Source organism: Arachis hypogaea, chromosome 9 (genome assembly GCF_003086295.3).
Source record: "Arachis hypogaea cultivar Tifrunner chromosome 9, arahy.Tifrunner.gnm2.J5K5, whole genome shotgun sequence".
NCBI lineage: Eukaryota > Viridiplantae > Streptophyta > Magnoliopsida > Fabales > Fabaceae > Arachis > Arachis hypogaea.
Genome location: NC_092044.1, coordinates 10,317,733 through 10,323,732, shown reverse-complemented (window position 1 = coordinate 10,323,732; position 6,000 = coordinate 10,317,733). Strand labels below are relative to the sequence as shown.

The 6,000-nt window shown below is 40.9% G+C and overlaps 1 non-coding gene across 1 annotated transcript; it reads left to right on the top strand.

The window, feature by feature from the left end:
- The first annotated feature begins 2,222 nt into the window (after window positions 1-2,222).
- LOC112714188 (small nucleolar RNA R71) lies at window positions 2,223-2,330 on the top strand. Its single transcript, XR_003159143.1, has one exon. It is a non-coding gene; the product is annotated as a small nucleolar RNA R71 (small nucleolar RNA).
- The last annotated feature ends 3,670 nt before the right edge of the window (window positions 2,331-6,000 follow it).

Below are 6,000 nucleotides of genomic sequence, written 5' to 3'. Positions count from 1 at the left end.
TGGGGAAGAGGTTTTGAGGTGATTGGTGAATGGGTGAAGAAGAGAGAGAGGGTGGTAGGGTAGGTGGGGATCCTGTGGGGTCCACAGATCCTGAGGTGTCAAGGAAAAGTCATCCCTGCACCAAATGGCAAGCAAAATCTCGTTTCGTGCCAATTCTGGCGTTAAACGCCGGGCTGGTGCCCAATTCTGGCGTTTAACGCCAGCTTCTTGCCCTTTTCTGGCGTTTAACGCCAGTCTGGTGCCCCTTTCTGGCGTTAAACACCCAGAATGGTGCCAGACTGGGCGTTAAACGCCCAACAGCTAACCTCACTGGCGTTTAAACGCCAGTGGGTGCGTCCTCCAGGGTGTGCTATTTTTCTTCCTGTTTTTCATTCTGTTTTTGCTCTTTTTCATTGATTTTGTGACTTCTCATGATCATCAACCTACAAAAACGATAAAATAACAAAAGAAAATAGATAAAATATAACATTGGGTTGCCTCCCAACAAGCGCTTCTTTAATGTCAGTAGCTTGACAGAGGACTCTCATGGAGCCTCAGGAATGCTCAGAGCCATGTTGGAACCTCCCAACACCAAACTTAGAGTTTGAATGTGGGGGTTCAACACCAAACTTAGAGTTTGGTTGTGGCCTCCCAACACCAAACTTAGAGTTTGACTGTGGGGTCTCTGTTTGGCTCTGATTTGAGAGAAGCTCTTCATGCTTCCTCTCCATGGTGACAGAGGGATATCCTTGGGCCTTAAACACCAAGGATTCTTCATTCACTTGAATGATCAACTCTCCTCTATCAACATCAATCACAGCCTTTGTTGTGGCTAGGAAGGGTCTGCCAAGGATGATGGATTCATCCATGCACTTCCCGGTCTCTAGGACTATGAAATCAGTAGGGATGTAATGGTCTTCAACTTTAATCAGAACATCCTCTACAAGTCCATGGGCTTGTTTTCTTGAATTGTCTGCCATCTCTAGTGAGATTTTTGCAGCTTGCACCTCAGAGATTCCTAACTTCTCCATTACAGAGAGAGGCATGAGGTTTACACTTGACCCTAAGTCACACAAGGCCTTCTTGAAGGTCATGGTGCCTATGGTACAAGGTATTGAAAACTTCCCAGGATCCTGTCTCTTTTGAGGCAGTTTCTGCCTAGACAAGTCATCCAGTTCTTTGGTGAGCAAAGGGGATTCATCCTCCCAAGTCTCATTTCCAAATAACTTGTCATTCAGCTTCATGATTGCTCCAAGGTATTTAGCAACTTGCTCTTCAGTGACATACTCATCCTCTTCAGAGGAAGAATACTCATCAGAGCTCATGAATGGCAGAAGTAAGTCCAACGGAATCTCTATGGTCTCAGTTTGAGCCTCAGATTCCCATGATTCCTCATTGGGGAACTCATTGGAGGTCAGTGGACGTCCAGTGAGGCCTTCCTCAGTGGCGTTCACTGCCTCTCCTTCCTCCCAAAATTCGGCCATGTTAATGGCCTTGCACTCTCCTTTTGGATTTTCTTCTGTATTGCTTGGGAGAGTACTAGGAGGGAGTTCAGTAATCTTCTTGCTCAGCTGACCCACTTGTCCTTCCAAGTTTCTAATGGAAGACCTAGTTTCAGTCATGAAACTTTGAGTGGTTTTGATTAGATCAGAGACCATGGTTGCTAAGTCAGAGGTATTCTGCTTAGAACTCTCTGTCTGTTGCTGAGAGGATGATGGAAAAGGTTTGCTATTGCTAAACCTGTTTCTTCCACCATTATTGTTATTGAAACCTTGTTGAGGTCTCTGTTGATCCTTCCATGAAAAATTTGGATGATTTCTCCACGAAGGATTATAGGTGTTTCCATAGGGTTCTCCCATGTAATTCACCTCTTCCATTGAAGGATTCTCAGGATCATAAGCTTCTTCCTCAGATGAAGCTTCCTTAGTACTGCTTGGTGCATTTTGCATTCCAGACAGACTTTGAGAAATCATATTGACTTGTTGAGTCAATATTTTGTTCTGAGCCAATATGGCATTCAGAGTGTCAATCTCAAGAACTCCTTTCTTCTGACTAGTCCCATTGTTCACAGGATTTCTTTCAGAAGTGTACATGAATTGGTTATTTGCAACCATTTCAATCAGTTCTTGAGCTTCAGTAGGCGTCTTCTTCAGATGAAGAGATCCTCCTGCAGAGCTATCCAAAGACATCTTGGATAGTTCAGAGAGACCATCATAGAAAATACCTATGATGCTCCATTCAGAAAGCATATCAGAAGGACACTTTCTGATTAATTGTTTGTATCTTTCCCAAGCTTCATAGAGGGATTCTCCTTCCTTCTGTCTAAAGGTTTAGACTTCCACTCTAAGCTTACTCAATTTTTGAGGTGGAAAGAACTTTGCCAAGAAGGCATTGACTAGCTTTTCCCAAGAGTCCAGGCTTTCTTTAGGTTGAGAGTCCAATCATGTTCTAGCTCTGTCTCTTACAGCAAAAGGGAATAGCATAAGTCTGTAGACCTCAGGGTCAACCCCATTAGTCTTGACAGTGTCACAGATTTGCAAGAACTCAGCTAAGAACTGATGAGGATCTTCCAATGGAAGTCCATGGAACTTGCAATTCTGTTGCATTAGAGAAACTAATTGAGGCTTAAGCTCAAAGTTGTTTGCTCCAATGGCAGGGATAGAGATGCTTCTCCCATAGAAATCGGGAGTAGGTGCAGTAAAGTCACCCAGCACCTTCCTTGCATTGTTGGCATTGTTGTTTTCGGCTGCCATGTGTTTTTCTTCTTTGAAGAATTCGGTCAGGTCCCCTAAAGAGAGTTGTGCTTTGGCTTCTCTTAGCTTTCTCTTCAAGGTCCTTTCAGGTTCAGGATCAGCCTCAACAAGAATGCCTTTGTTTTTGCTCCTGCTCATAAGAAAGAGAAGAGAACAAGAAAATGTGGAATCCTCTATGTCACAGTATAGAGATTCCTTGATGTGTTAGAGAAAAAGAAGAGTAGAAGACAGAAGTAGAAAATTCGAACTTATCAAAGAAGATGGAGTTCGAATTTTGCATTAAGGGATAGTGTTAGTCCATAAATAGAAGGATGTGAGAAGGAGGGAAGTAATTTTCGAAAATTAAGTAAAAGATTTTGAAAACATTTTTGAAAACAATACTTGATTTTCGAAAATGAAAGTGGAAAAGAAATCAAGTGATTTTTGAAAAAGATTTTAAAATTAGAAATCAAAAAAATTTGATTGAAAACTATTTTGAAAAAGATGTGGTTAAGAAAATATGATTAGTTTTAAAAAAGATGTGATTGAGAAGATATGATTTGAAAAACATTTAAAAAAAAAGATTTGATTTTGAAAATTAAAAACTTGACTAACAAGAAAAGATATGATTCAAACATTAAACCTTCCTCAACAGAAAAGGCAACATGCTTGAAGTGTTGAATCAAATCATTAATTGATAGTAAGTATCTTTGAAAATGGAAAGAAATTGATTTTGAAAACACATGATTGAAAAGATATGATTTGAAAAAGATTTGATTTTGAAAAACTTTGAAAACCTGAAAAAAATTGCATTGAAAAATAGAATCTTCCCTCTTGTGCCATCCTGGCGTTAAACGCCCAGAATGGTGCACATTCTGGCGTTTAATTCCCAAAGCTATACCCTTTTGGGCGTTAAACGCCCAACCAGGTACCCTGGCTGGCGTTTAAACGCCAGTCTGTCCTTCTTCACTGGGCGTTTTGAACGCCCAGCTTTTCTGTGTAATTCCTCTGCTGTATGTTCTGAATCTTTAATTTCTCTGTAGTATTGACTTGAGAAGACACAAATAAAAAATATTTTTGGATTTTTAATAATAAGGAAAAATCAAAATGCAACAAGAATCAAATAACTATGCATGCAAGACACCAAACTTAGCAGTTTGTATACTACTGACACTAATGAGAATGCATATGAGACACATAAAACACTCAAGTCAAGAGAACTCAAAGATCAGAGTAAGAAATCATCAAGAATTATTTGAAGATCCTTAAGAACACATGAATGGATGCATGTAATTGACACCAAACTTAACATGAGACACTAGACTCAAACAAGAAATTTTTGGATTTTATGATTTTTTTGATTTTTTTGTGTTTTTTCGAAAATTAAGTGGAAAAAGATATCAAAATTCTTAATGAGAATCCCAGGAATCATGCAATGTTAGTCTAAAGCTTCAGTCTAAAGGAATTAGACATGGTTAGCCAAGCTTCAGCAGAACACTGCATTCAAGAGCTAAATTGATGAAGATCAATCAGCTTTGGTGATGATAAAGATATCACCTTGAAACACTAGAATTCATTCTTAAGAACTCTGAAGAAAAATACCTAATCTAAGCAACAAGATGAACCGTCAGTTGTCCAAACTCAACAATCCCCGGCAACGGCGCCAAAAACTTGGTGCACGAAATTGTGATCAATACTTTTCACAACTCAAATAATCCCCGGTAATGAATCCAAAAACTTGGTGTTCAATACCATGGCATAAACACAACTTCGCACAACTAACCAGCAAGTGTACTGGGTCGTCCAAGTAATAAACCTTACGCGAGTAAGGGTCGATCCCACAGAGATTGTTGGTATGAAGCAAGCTATGGTCATCTTGTAAATCTTAGTCAGGCAAACTCAAATGGATATGGTGATGAATGCATAAAAACATAAAGATAAAGATAGAGGTACTTATGTAATTCATTGGTAGGAACTTCAGATAAGCGCATGAAGATGCCTTCCCTTCCGTCTCTCTGCTTTCCTACTGTCTTCATCCAATTCTTCTTACTCCTTTCCATGGCAAGCTTATGTAGGGTTTCACCGTTGTCAGTGGCTACCTCCCATCCTCTCAGTGAAAATGTTCCTATGCTCTGTCACAGCATGGCTAATCATCTGTCGGTTCTCGGTCAGGCCGGAATAGAATCCAGCGATTCTTTTGCGTCTGTCACTAACGCCCCGCCTGCTAGGAGTTTGAAGCACGTCACAGTCATTCAATCATTGAATCCTACTCAGAATACCACAGACAAGGTTAGACCTTCCGGATTCTCTTGAATGCCGCCATCAGTTCTCGCCTATACCACGAAGACTCTGATCTCACGGAATGGTTGGCTCGGTTGTCAGGCGAGCACTCGGTTGTCAGGCGATCAACCATGCATCGTGCAATCAGGAATCCAAGAGATATTCACCCAATCGAAGGTAGAACGGAGGTGGTTGTCAGTCACACGTTCTTAAGTGAGAATGATGATGAGTGTCACGGATCATCACATTCATCAAGTTGAAGAACAAGTGATATCTTAGAACAAGAACAAGCGGAATTGAATAGAAGAACAATAGTAATTGCATTAATACTCGAGGTACAGCAGAGCTCCACACCTTAATCTATGGTGTGTAGAAACTCCACCGTTGAAAATACATAAGAACAAGGTCTAGGCATGGCCATGAGGCCAGCCTCCCAATGATCTAAGATAGCATAACAATGAAGATAGCTACCCCTCGATGTCTCAATACAATAGTAAAAGGTCCTACTTATAGAAAACTAGTAGCCTAAGGTTTACAGAAATGAGTAAATGACATAAAAATCCACTTCCGGGCCCACTTGGTGTGTGCTTGGGCTGAGCAATGAAGCATTTTCGTGTAGAGACTCCTCTTGGAGTTAAACGCCAGCTTTAGTGCCAGTTTGGGCGTTTAACTCCCATTTGGGTGCCAGTTCCGGCGTTTAACGCTGGAAATCTTGAAGGTGACTTTGAACGCCGGTTTGGGCCATCAAATCTTGGGCAAAGTATGGACTATCATATATTGCTGGAAAGCCCAGGATGTCTACTTTTCAACGTCGTTGAGAGCGCGCCAATTGGGCTTCTGTAGCTCCAGAAAATCCACTTCGAGTGCAGGGAGGTCAGAATCCAACAGCATCTGCAGTCCTTTTTAGTCTCTGAATCAGATTTTTGCTCAGGTCCCTCAATTTCAGCCAGAAAATACCTGAAATCACAGAAAAACACACAAACTCATAGTAAAGTCCAGAAAAGTGAAT